Genomic DNA, 14,237 nt, shown 5'->3' with positions numbered 1-14,237 from the left:
AAAGCTCTATCCTTGGCGGTTAGAGATTCATTGACTGTGTCAGGAGCAGACTAACCACCACGTAAAGGACTATCCATGGCGGTTAGGCCGCTTCTGAAATCATTACAAAACCAGCTCTTCCTACCACTTTCCCATCATAATTCATTATCTTCTCCTTTATCCCCCAAATTCCTCCATCATATTTCTCCTATCCATTAAACCCCTCCACCATATTTCCCCTCTCCATCACACTCCACCACCATATTCTTCAAACCACCACCACCACCACCACCTAAGTTTTCAAACTATGGAGAATAATAATGTCACACCCCAACCTAAGGCGGAAATGCCGGGGCGTGATCCGATTGCTCACAGCTCGAAGATACTATCATAATATGAAAGTGACAATATCTAATTAATTATTTTATTTCAAATATACACACAAGTTTACAAATATTACAAAACAATTCAAATAAATGATTATAAACATGATTTAACGATTTTCTTCATTATAACCTATGGTCTTGACTAAATATCCATACTTCAATTCAATCAACCTGCATATGTGTAGAAAATAGAGTTTGTCAACATAAAGTTGAGTGAGAATATCACCAGTTTTGCATGTCAATATAAAGATAAGCATAACGTAATAAATGCGGTAAATGAATCAAACACTGAGCAAATAAGTTGTCGATTAAACCATTACCAAGCGAGTCGGGCGCCGGTAAATCAACCATGAGCAAATAATAATAAGACCGTTGCCAAGCGAATCGGGCGTTGGTCATTAGCATGAGCACCCAATACATGGGAATACGATGGACCTCTCCGACAATGATTGAATATACACATAAGCAAGTAAACACATAACAAGTATATTTGATTAAGTCACCCACAATTACACATATGCTATTGTTTGATTTATATATGTAGTATAAAATACGGATAGATACGCATATGTCCCCAAAACGTTTAGAAAAGTTGGTAAAATAGGGGAATGATAAAACTCACCTTAGATTAATGACAAGCGAATATAAATACGAATAAGTGAGTTAACGAATAACGGGATAGTCCACTACACGTCAAACGATATAAACAATCAGAATCTAAATCTGTGAGATATGATAATATATGTAAAAGCGAACTTGTTGCCGCTAGAATCAACCCAAACGGATGTTTAGAATTCAAGTTATGTTATATTTAAGATTTAAGCGAGCTGGTATTGACCAGAATCCGAACAGCGAGTCGGAAATCGGGTTTTGGTCAGTAGCCTTAAAAGTTCATTACGAGAATAGAAGTCTTCTAGACCGAACGTAGAATCAGATCAGAAGTATGAGAAAACGTAAAGTCAAACTTGTTGACTGATTTGCCCTTTAACGAGTTTTAAGCGAATTGACCAGTCAACACCCTTCAACCACCAAAATTGATTGAAGGTTATTAACTAGGGAATATATATGAACGATTTTGATGTTTACAACTTACTCGGAAAGTGAAAGGATCAATAGGAACGAAGAGTCAAAGATCCACACTTATGCAAAGTCAATCGTTTATGAGCGTATCTTCAACAATAAATCAAAAACAGAAGAAGATGATGAAGGATGGAGGTAGGTGATGATTGGAGGGTGTTTATTTAGGGTTTAGGGAAGTTTATGGCAGGAGAAATAGGGGTTGTTTATATAGGAAACACTAAAGCGAACTAATTATGGTTATTTACTCGTTTAAGCAAACGAATAAGCGTTTAATGACCAAATCAATGAAAAAATCTGTAGATTTTGTGCTTGATCAAATGGGGTAATGTATATGGATATGTATTTTAGTTATATTAGTTTTCTTGGACCTTAATTCACTCGATTTATGCCAAAAATAATCAATTAATGACAAAATTGGGTATAATAACTTAAAGATTTCGACTTGGCAACAAGAAAACGTCTTGGGATCTATAATAACATTTCTTGGAGTTTAAGTTTTGTTAATTTAATCGAAAATAGGAAAGAATTGGCAAAACTAGTCCATGTAGTTCCCGAAAATGTGATTCTTAGCCATTTTAAGCGATTTTAAAGGTTTATAAGAGCTATTTGGCATAATTGAAAGTTATGAAATTATAAAATAAGTTAAACCAAGTTAAATACCAATAAATATAAGTTTTAAATAGTTCGAAAGATCCAAATTACATTCTTGAATCGGTTTAAACTTAAACGAATACAAATACGAAAAATCCGAGATGTTACAAATAACGATAGAACCCAAAAATAGCATTTGCGCAGCCATATCAAATTCGGTCAAAAATAAATTTAAGAATGGTGGCTGAAGAGATAATGGTGGCTGTGTAAATACTATTTGGAGTCCATTATTAATAATAAATAATTTATCACCGTTGGTCAATCTAAGAGAGGTGGTCGAAGAGATAATGGTGGCTGTGTAGATGCTATTTTGGAGTCCATTTTGGACTCAATTATTATTAATAAAAAAGATAACACCCTTAGTTAAGGAGGATCAAAGCAGGCGATCGAAGAGATAATGGTGACAGCGCAGTTGTCATGAGCTTGAAGAACTTTTAATAAGTTTCATAGTTGTGACAGCCGTTGTGTTCACTCATATTGTTTGGTGGTAGGGATTTCAGGAGTGGTGTTACAAGTCAACAAGATAACACCCTCAAAAATCCCAACAATCTTTTTTATTTCAGTTTCACTATAGTGTAATAAATGAATGTAATGGTGATTGTGTAAATGATATTTTGGACTCAATAGTGTTGAAATAAACACTATAAACTATGTTGAATCATGGAGTACAAAGTAAAAAGTTGTGACCGTGCTACCCAAAACGGAACCATGCAGTGATGCACATTAGAATTTGTATCGCTAATTGTATTTGATGAGATACCAATTTGTAGTAGTAAATATTTTTTTTGTCCTTTTGAAAAGATTGAATGTAATAATGGTTGTGTAGATGCTATTTTGAACTATATTATTATTAAGTTGAAATTTCAAATTTCTTTAATTTCATTTAATTATCGGTTTGATTCAGTGTTATGATGACATATTATGTTGTGTATTAAAATTTTATCTGATTTAATGAGATACCAATTTATAGTAATATACTATTATAATAATATAATTATAGTAAGATTCAAATAATAATATAATAGTAAAATAATATAAAAATATAATAATAATAATATATAAATTTAGTAATATAATAATAATATTATAAATAAATAAAAATATAAAAGTAGTTAAATGTAAAGAACATTATTATTAATAAGGAAGCTAACGCCGTTATACAACTCTTAATTTTCCTTAATTTTCGGTTGTTTATTTATATTTCACTATATTATACAAAGAACATTAAATAATTAATAATGAAAAGAAATATATAATCACCCGGTTAAATCAATAGTAGGAGTTGGGACTCGCCAACTTGACCTGATTTTTATGTACTCGTTTATACGATCTTCGTACAAGGCCCTCCATCCTTGAGCCGCTGGACTTGCGAATCTTGCCTAAGTATATACCAGCACTGGATAATCCCCTTCCAATCTTATACTTATCTAATGAATATCTTTAACATTAGCAATGGCTAGAACTGGATTGTCATACCACGGCTCTGGACCCTCTCTCTCATTGGGAAAAAAATCTCGCTGTTACATGGCGCGTATTAAAATGCACTAAAACGTCTGAGCAGCCACGTGTCCATGGGCGGGTAACTAAAACCAATGGTTGCTGGGTGCACCTTTAGCCATATCATAAAATTCTAAATGGTTACAAGCCTTATCCAAATATTCAGGTTGCTCCATATCTCTTGCCTTCCACCAATCTTCGTTCGTGTCCATCTCTTTCATCATGGCAACCCTAACATCCTTCTAGTTTTTTTGTCCCATTTATAAGCCTTCAGTAGTTACCCGAAAATCGTAGTTACCATCTGGCCTTACGTCTTTGATCTTTTAGATGTATGGGTAAGAACAGGTGGAAACAACATGCATACACCTCTGTACATGATTTGGACCAGATAGGAAAGACGTCCACTAAGTGTTTAATGTGGCGGTTAGCTCCGCATGTAACACCCTGTCAGATCTTAAGGGGCACACTTTCAAAAAAACAACCACCAAACCTTACCACGCGAGATCGATTCCCGGAATCAATGAGCACGACCTTTGAACAAAGAGCAAGTCCTGGAATGAGCACGGCACACACTCACTAAGTACGTATTCATTGGGGTTAGTTAATCGGGTTAGTTAATTGTTTAGTTAATCGGGTTAGTTAGGCATATAATTAATTAAGTATGGATAGGATTTATGATGGTTAGTTAATTTTTTAGTTAATCGGGTAATGAAATGAGGGGATTTTGCGTCGGGTACTTGAAATGGTACAAATGCAACATCAGATTGCCTGGATGGCGGAGCGAGAGGCTGCCCGACAGCGTGGTAAGGATTACAGAGTGCCACTGCCACGTTCTGACCACAAGACGAGCACATTAGACATCATGCGTGCCTGTGAGGAAGACGATGGTGATGATAGATCAGGTCTCAGACGCAAGATCGACAGTGACGACGATGATGACGCCATGTTTTAGATAGATTTTTATATTTTCAGTTACTATTTTGTACAAACTCGTTGAAATGGTTGTGTGTGTATATCGTGTATCTATATTGTCTCATTATAATTTTTAAATTTGGTTGATTGTTGATAACGAAAATCAATAAAAAAATTATTTTAAGCAAAAACAATAATTAAAATAAAATAAAAAAACAATAATCAAAATAAATAAATAACAATTACCAAAATAAAATAAATAAAATTAAAAACATAAAAAATACCAAAAAAAGCGCCTTTTAAGAAACACAGTATAATACGCCACAGATACCCTATTCGTGGCGTATCGGGCGGTGTTTAATACACGCCGCCGGTGTGTATAGAAAATCTCTAAATATATTAACCACTTACTTCTTGACACATTACTTAATTTTTTTATTTCTATAACTAACTTTTGATTTTAACATATTTTATTTTTCTCATACATATTTTAATATACTATGTTTTCTTAAATTCCAAATATACTAACGCGAATGCTTATTTTTATTTACGTTAGGTCAAATATTATATATATGTTTTCTTTTCTTTTCTTTTTTTGTAACTTAACATTACTCTAAATTTGAATATAAATAACAATGATTCTATATAATTTTCTTTGAAAACTGATGTAGGTCAAATATTACATATTTTTAACTTTTTTTTTCAACTTAATATTACTCTAAATTTGAATCCAAACGACAATGTTTCTATGTATGCTTCATATAAATTTGATTCAATAACAAGCTCATGCAATGCTTGACCAAAACATGTGTGTCAAATATAATATATTTTCGTTTTCTCCATGATATTTTAGTTTTTTTACAAAGGCAACATTATTTCTACAAATGTACGCTTGGATGTAAAAAATTATTAAATTTGAGCCACTGTAATGCGTGGACAAACGTTATTAACTTTATGTTTGACCAATGTTCTCATTGCAGCGTGCAGACTGATGTGTATCAACACTCCCATCGTAACACATGGGATCATTCACTAGTATGATATTAAACACTGAACATGATTTTAATAATTAGAGAGAACTTCCTTCACACCGGGAACTCCATACTTATCCACCCACGTAAGACTTTCCGCCCTTTATAAAAAAATTTATTGGGTCCGTCACGGATAGTTGTGTACTACGTTTTTAAAAACAAAAAAGAAAACTTGTATTAGTTTTAAAATGTGTTACCCTACAAAATAAAAAGTGTGATTCAAAGATATAGGGTTGTTTACGAGCCGAGACAGAGAAACCTCAGGGTAGGATCGGCTTTGAAACCAAGCTAAAAACTTGATTTGAGCACAGCTTGGTCGTAAACCGAGCTGGTTTGGACGGATTGATTTGGCCTAGTTTAAAATAAAATTAATAAATTCAACCAAATACAAAGTATGTAGATAATAAGTTGAACCGATACAAAATACATTAATAGTTCAACTGAATAAAAAATAAGTTAACAATTAAAATAGTACATGATATCTTACTCAATGTCATGATGTGAGATCATTCAGCTAATTGATATCTTAAGATGTTCAATACATAGTTATATATGTTAATTTATAGGGTTGCAACCAATTCATCGTTACCTTCAAGGATTAAACTCTGACGTCATGGTGATTATGGTGTTTGAACTAGGGGTGGGGTGGGTGGGGTTGGGGGTGGGGTGATTATGGTGTTTGCATTTGAGTCCGTTAAGCGGGATCATTAATTTGGGAAGGATATATTCGCTCTCTCTATCTCTCTTTCTCTTTTAAAGTATTTTTTTTAATAATATATTATAAGTTTATAAATAAAATATATTAATAATCCGAGTCAATCCAAGCCAAATGAGCTAATCCGGGTCGTTACGAACAGAGCCGAGTTAAGCTCGCTTTCCAACCAGTGGCTCAGTTCAAATTCAATCCAAACCATATCAAGTGAGCTTTTTCCGAGCTAAATCCGAGCCATATCAAGCTGTGTAATGCAAAATGTACAATGCTCTTTAAGCATAGTTTGGGAAAATATGTAATTTCAAAATTTAGAAAGGGAAAATATGTAAATGTCCCTTATTAATGGATGTCTTGATTGTTGTTGACTCAACTCCTAGTGACTAATTTAAACCTGTTTCAGAAAAGTGACAAGATTCTAAAATGAATAATAGCATTTCACACATGTGATTGTTTCATATAATTTAATTACCATAATGTTATGTTAAAATTTTAAATTTAAATATTTTCTGCAGTCGGCATTACATACTTACTTTTTTAATGGCTTGTCTTGAATGAATAATCAAATTCCTGGTGTTTCTATGTATTTGGCATTGCGTGCATAATATATCTTCTTAGATAAACTAGTTTTTGGAAGGAAAATTGGATTTTAATAATCCTTTTTTATGCGTTTGATCATAAATAATCCCACATGAGAATATAGGTGTTGAAAATTCCACCTTTAAAACATTTTTGTCTTACTGGATCTCTGTTAAGAAAAACTTAGCAGGGCTAAGTTTTATTTAAATTTCACATTGATATTTTAGTTCTCATACTTGTTACTGGTGAAAAACTAATGCATAACTAGTATCGGACAAAATTTTCCCACCTCAGCCCCTTATTACAAGGTTCAAGTCCAACAGTATATGAAGAAACACGAGTTCGACCAAAGGTCAAACGGTTCTTTCCCCAGGGTTCGTCATCGAGGCTAGAATCCTTCTAGTCTGTTCTACATATGTACAACAATAGACAAAATACAACATGGGTTAGAAGGGAGAGATGCTCTTAGCTCAACAAAGCATTATCATCGCCTACATCAAGATCTCTCCATGCATAAGTGTAAGCATCAAGAGAGTTTGGTGTGGTGAGGATTATGAGTGTACCTTGCTACCTGGAGGTGAAGGTTAATTTATAGCCGAGCCTGCCCGATGTTGGTGATCCGTCGTTTGGCCACGTGTTAGAATTGGGTAGGGCACCTCCTGTTGTTGCAGAGATTGTGGTGATCTTGGGTGCCCATTTGCCTGGTCCCCACTCTGATTGTATCTTTGTCCCATGCTTGGGCACCTTATAGATTTGACATAGAGGGTGCCTGTACGTGTCACCATCTAATTGGTGTCTGCCACTACTCCCTTTCTCAGTCTTTTTGTCCCTTTCTCCTCGTATTTCGGGTCTAGGATCGGGTTTGGTACCATACCTCATCAATCCCCTAGCCAGTGCTTCTCTTTAGGACCTGGAACGAACTGAAGTAATGGACTATTTCAGTTACTGTTTGTCGATTCCTTTGCGTGCCACAATGTTCCTTATTCCGAAGTTATTAATGGGCTTTGTCTGTTTGCTCACTGCCATTTTGACTTTGTGGTGGTGACTATCTTTGTAGGGTGACGTTTGTTTCGACGGGGATGACGGATTGTAGTTTTGATAGGACGGTATGTCACCCATCATTTCGATAGCAGTGTCTAAGGTGTCACCTTTCCATTGGGCCATGTCTCTTGTTACGTGTTTTCAAACCGCCTTCTGTTCCCCCTTTATTGCTTTTTATAAGTTCTGGGGTTTTTTTGTCTTGCAACCCTTTCGCTTCTCCTTCTTCCCTTTGCTAATGTTTATTTTCCCTTTCTTTGCACCGTTCTTTATGTATTCCTTAGCTGCTCCTTTCGTCGCCACGGATACCCTAGGTTTTCAGTCCATGTTAGTCAGAAAACTTGTAGTTTGAAAATGCCATATTTCGTGCAGATTTGTGAGAGGTGTCATATTCTTGTCAACTGAAGGCCAAAACTTCCATCGATCACAAGTACAACAAACTAGCCTCTGTATGGAAAAATAACCTTGTACTACGATTCTTCTTACATCATTACTTTCATTTTCCGATGACTTTGTCTTTGGTTTCTTTACCTGATTTCTACACTATCCATGCTTCTTAAATACATCCTCTCGGAATGTGTTGCGTCACTCATTTCGTGTTATGTTGTCTTGCATGCCGCATATCTTTTACTGCTGAGACGTTTAATGTTTTTTAACGCATGGATATCCGTTATGGGAAAGTGAAAGCTATGGTTGGTATTGCTCCCTCAAGTTTTCACGATTGAAAAGATAAGTTTTTCTTTGTTGATGTTGATGTAGAATAAGTTATTCTTTGTTGATTGTGGGTGCATTCTACTTCTTCTTTTGTTCCAAACTTTCCTCCTTCTTCATTTGAGGGAACCTCTTGGTATACCCTGTTGACAGGTGGGGGAGGAGGTGCCTTTTAGCCTAATTCAAAGAATGCGCTCGTTGTTGTTAGTGTTAGTGGTTTGGAGTGCTCCTCATCATATTCACATCTTTACTCAACCCGGTCGAGGTTGGTGTTTATTTTTATTGTATATCCCTCTTTTTTGTGTGTGTGTGTGTCGTCTTTGACGGAGCTATTTGTTTTCAGAGTCCGATGACATCATTTCCCTAATGCGACCAGACAGTCTTGGCAAGATGAAGAGTTGCCATTTGAAGGAGGGTGAGTATACTATTTTTTAAGACCTTCCACAAACTCTTTCTTCACCCACTTATTGGTGCGGCTCATTTTGATGAGCCAGTTCCTACTGTTGGTATGATTGTTAGTCCCCGCCCTTTGAATTCCTTTTCTACATGAGGGATCGCTCATGTTTTGTTAAGTTATGATTCTAGTGGTTTTTCCAATCGGACTCCACTAACTCGTCTGCTTCTTCGTACAGGTCGTAATGCTAAGAACGAGGACATGAATGTTGGTGGTGATGACGTCGTGGAAATCAACATGGACGATGAGGACGACGATGGAGTTTTGCATCCCCTTTGTATTAAGAACGAGGACATGGATGCTAGTGGTGGAGGCAATGCTGAGAACAACACGTGCGTGACCAGTGAGGACAATGGTGGGGATAGAAAACTCGGGCCTGATCGGTGAGGACGATGTTGGTGGTGGAGATAATATTGAAAACGACGCGGGTTTCGCATCCCCTTTGCTTACAAATCCATGTGCGCGGAGGCGACAACATTCCCTCTAGGATTTCCTGCTCCCGTACTGATGCTCTTGTGCCTTTAGCTGATAAAAGAAAGGTTGGCCTACCTTTCTAGAAAAACAAAGATGACCCTTTTTAACACCTTCCAAGTTTCTACTCAGACCATGCTCAGTGTGTCTCCTTGAATTTGCTGGGTGTTTGTTATTACATTACTGATACTCGTGTGTGGTTCCTCCGCAACCCAGTTTAAGAAACCCAAGGTTGTGCTGAAAGAGAAGACGGTTGCATCGATGCTTGTTACAGCTTTATAAGATGGCCCTGATCCTGTCCCGATGGACAATTCAACTCCTTCTGCTACTGGCACTAGCCTTGCTGTTATAGGTCTAGATGTTACTCCCGGTAATTATTTTCCTCTTCAGCCTGTGGTCGCTGGGAGTCAGTTTAGGTGATCATTGTAACATCTTTGATTTTTTGTATTCGTATTTGTTTATGTTTAAACCGATTTAGAAACATTATTTAGATCTTTATCGCTAATAAAATCATGTATTTATAAGTATCCAAGAGTATAATTTCATTTTGTATCTTTTATGTTATTCAAATTAGTCATTTCTTGCTTAAAAACTCTTAAATATCAAAAATTAACACTTTAAACAAGTTCAAGGACCAAATCTGCCAAACCATGAAACTTCCCCACCATAGACACGCCGCGCCGCGCGGCCATGATGGGTGAAGTTGGTCGCGTGGCGCGGCCACTGACCTGCACAAATTCCCTTTTGTTATTTTGTTTCCTAGTTCATTTTTTGTGCTAAATTGGTTATTTTTAGACCGAATCTCATGATTTAAGGCCTAAGAAAATTAATCTAGACTAAGTACATGTCTACATTCACTAACCCCTTCATCAAGAACGAGTTTTGATGATTCTATAGTTGATTTAGTCATTAAAACGATAATCGGTTTCTTAATCGAGCATATTAACTAAAATTGACTCATGCTTACATATCCTATATAAACAAGACATAAATCATCTTCCAAATACTTCCCTCAACCCTAATATTTTATCCCTCAACCGTCACCTACCTTATACATTCGATTACACCTCCGTTTTTGCTATATTACTCAAGATACAAGTGTTCGTATTTGACTTTCAAGCATTCTCAACCTTTGACTTCACTTTTCTATCAATTCATACACATTCTGGGTAAGTTGTTTACTGTAAACCATCCACTATTATTACTTAGTCAATAATGCTCAATCAATTTATGAGATTGAGGGGTATTGACGGGTCAATTCGACTCCAAACCGTTTAAGGGCAAAACGGTCAACGACTTTGACTAATCGATTTCTCACACTTCTGGTCAGAACCAACTTTCGGTCCAGAAGACTTTTATTTTTGTTTCAAGATTTTAAGGCTACTGATCAAAATCCGACTTCCGACTCGCTGTTCGGATTCTAGTCAGTACCAGCTCGCTTAAACGTTATATATCTCATAACTGGAGTTCTAGACATCCGTTTGGATCGATTCCAGCGGATATGTTCTCGGTTTCAACTCTATTTTATTTTGTATAAGTCTCAGGTCTGGTTGGATCAGAAAACTTGCCATGCTAACTTTTCTCATTTATTCTATCTCTCGGTTTATTCGCTTAATCGTCAGGTGAGATATCATTCCTTTTGTATTTTACTGTTTTTGAATGTTCTGGGGACATAAGCGTACTAATACTTTCTTTTATATTACATACATACACAAAACTAGCAAACGAATGATTGTGTGTATTCAATCAAATGTTATTTGTTACTTTCTTATGTTCTTACATTCTATCATATTCAGAGAGGTCCATCAGAATCACATTATAGTATGATCATAAGCCATCCTAGTAGCCATAGCCCGTATTCGTGAGGCATGGTCAACCGACAATCACATTTGTATGCTAGTCATAGTAGCCATAGCCCATGTTTGTGAGGCATGGTCAACTGACACGCTATTTGCTCACGGTTTGATTGATAATTACTCACATTATTTTGTTTGCGCAGTTATTATTTATCATTTATTACATATTATTATTAGTGTCAAAACTGATGATCATCTCACTCAACATGTGTTGTTGACAAATCTCTGTTTATTTTCTACGCATATGCAGGTTACCTGTTGATTTGAAGCTAAGGTAAAGGACACATAGAAAAACCTTAGAAAACAAAATCAAGAAATAATTGAAATATTATTTTGTTATAGAATATTTATTTGTTTTGGATTATTATTGTTATTTGTGCACATATTTGAAATTTGAAATAAATAAACTAATTAGATATTGTCATATTTTATATTGTATGATAGTACCTTGTGAGCCGTGAACCACGGTTCGCACCCTGGCATTTCCGCCTTAGGTTGGGGTGTGACAATCATTTCCCGTATGATGGTCTTGTTGATCCCTCGAATGCTAATTTGTTGAACCGGGATCCCGCTTAACCAGCTTGGTGACGTGAAGACGAAAATTGATATTGTCTCTCACTTGAATGAAAGTAACGAGCCGATCATTGATATTGAAACTCCGCCAATGTTTTCGCTGCTCCGGCTCCTGTCCAACCCAATTCTAACGTATATGTTAATCGTGGGGTGATAACATGGTCCCTTGGATCTCATGTCGGTAATGCTTCTTTAACTTTCCTCAACCATGGAAGAGCTGGACGCGACCCTATCTCGTTATTTTAAAGCGGCTTCCAAGTGGAAGGAGGTGTGTGAGAAAGATAGTGCCATTATATAGGCCCAATCTGAGTCCAACCGTCAGCTTTGAGCTGCCCATGATTTTCGATTCTTCTCGTCGAATGTGTCAAACTTTTAGAGGGTGAGATGCGGTTGAAAGATGTTTCTTCATCAGAGAGGTAATATTTTGTTATGTAGGAAGGGGCTGATCTTGATAACATGGTTGCCCGTGTGGATACACTGGTGAGTGAGAAACGGGCTTTGCCTGAAGTGCAACGTATTTATCGCGAGGACCGGCGTTGGCTGATTTCAGTTGGCATTCCTTTGTCCTAAGAGAAAGTTCTTCACAACATTGAATTCCAAGAAGGGTTGGTCGCTTTGCTGGTGTTAGCAAGTTCTCTAGCCATCAACAAGGCTTCACTGCGGGCTATAACATTGCCCTTGCAGATAGTAGCGTGATTGACTACGAGATCCATGGTATTGTTTTTTATGGAGCTATAAAAGACAAGACTTCTAAGTTTTAGAACATGTCCTTCCCGGCCCTCCATGGTATTATTGCTTATGCTGATAACTAGGGGTGTTAAAAAAATCTGACTCCAAAAAATATTAAAATTTGAATTATCCGTGAAGAAACGTGGATCGACTTACTAGTAGACGATCAACTTTCCTCGGGTATGAGTGTGCTATATCACCGATGGTTTTCCGAAATATGAGTTCTTCCACCTACAAAACGAGCAGCACCGTGAACTTACCCCTCAGAAAGGGACAGAGGGGTCCTCTTTGGAGTAACCCTCCGGTGTGAGAATAAGATATTGTAGGAGAAGATAATAATAATCTGAAAGTGAGTAAGGACTTAGAATGTATTTTCTTGCTTGCCTCCCCTTGTGGAGGTGGTGTGGTATTTATAGTGTTAGGGTTTCCAATGATTGGGCTCAGACCCAATTAGGGCCTTTTTGGCCTCCTCCTATTGCTTCACGCCACGTGTCCTTAGGACACCTGGTGCTTTTTCATTGATTATCCTCTGACCAAGGTATTTCACCTGACCCATGTGCAATCACGTGGTAGCACATGGGTTTTGCTGAGTTGTCCACCCTTCATTGGCAGCTGTCAACATCAGCATATTCTTTATTCCTTAAAGGATACCTTCTGGAAGGTTGTCTGATGAGCACAATCATGGTTGTCCTTATCCTGATTTGGATAAGGACGTGGTTGATTATGTGCATGTGTGATATGCGCCTATCCTGGGGATGCGCGAAGTCTTCTCTTTATTCTCACGCGCAGATGTTTCATGCGCAAGCATATGTAATATGCGTGAGCATATGTGATATGCGCCACGCGCAGATGCGCCACGCGCAGATGTGATATGCGTGAGCATATATGATGCGTGAGCATATGTGATATGCGCCACACGCAGATGCGCCACGCGCAGATGTGATATGCGTGAGCATATATGATGCGTGAGCATATGCGATACGCGTGAGCATATGTGATGCGTGAACATATGTGATATGCGTGAGCATATGTGATATGCGCCACGCGCATAGGCTTTGGGTTTGTGTCTTCTTGACATCCTGATTTCAAGCCTCTTGTCTATATCTTGTGGGTTGACCCGCCCCGCTCGATGTTAAGGCGGTCTTCAAGCCCCCCCAGTCTAATGTGTGTCTTGTCTCGCGCGAGCGAGGTAAGATAGATATTAGACTTAATAGTTTGCTCTTTTAATAGGGTTTGTCTTTTCTTTTTCATTTCTCATATGTGCGTTGCGCGAAATTCTATTCTTTTGGTTGAAATGAATCGTCCATGTACGTGGTTGGTTGGTGCTGACATGCGTCAGAGATGGAGACGTTATGTGTCAGACTTTTCGTGTGCTCGAGGTGCTACAGTGGCCTTTCATGTCTCCTCATACAGTGTCAGGAACACGTGTCGCGCTCATGTTGGCCTGCACCTGCGAGTGGGGGCGCGTTAGCGTAACTCTGATCAGTACCTGTTTCTTTCTCTCTCCTGGGCCTATAAAAGCAAGCCTTTTGAGTGGTTTTTTCTTCATCTTCACTGTTATTTTCAGAGCTCTTTCTCCTT

Source organism: Bidens hawaiensis, unplaced genomic scaffold (genome assembly GCF_021521415.1).
Source record: "Bidens hawaiensis isolate Kalapana, Puna unplaced genomic scaffold, B.hawaiensis_p1.1 tig00033305_1, whole genome shotgun sequence".
In the NCBI taxonomy this organism is placed as follows: domain Eukaryota; kingdom Viridiplantae; phylum Streptophyta; class Magnoliopsida; order Asterales; family Asteraceae; genus Bidens; species Bidens hawaiensis.
Note: the sequence above shows the minus strand (reverse complement) of the source record.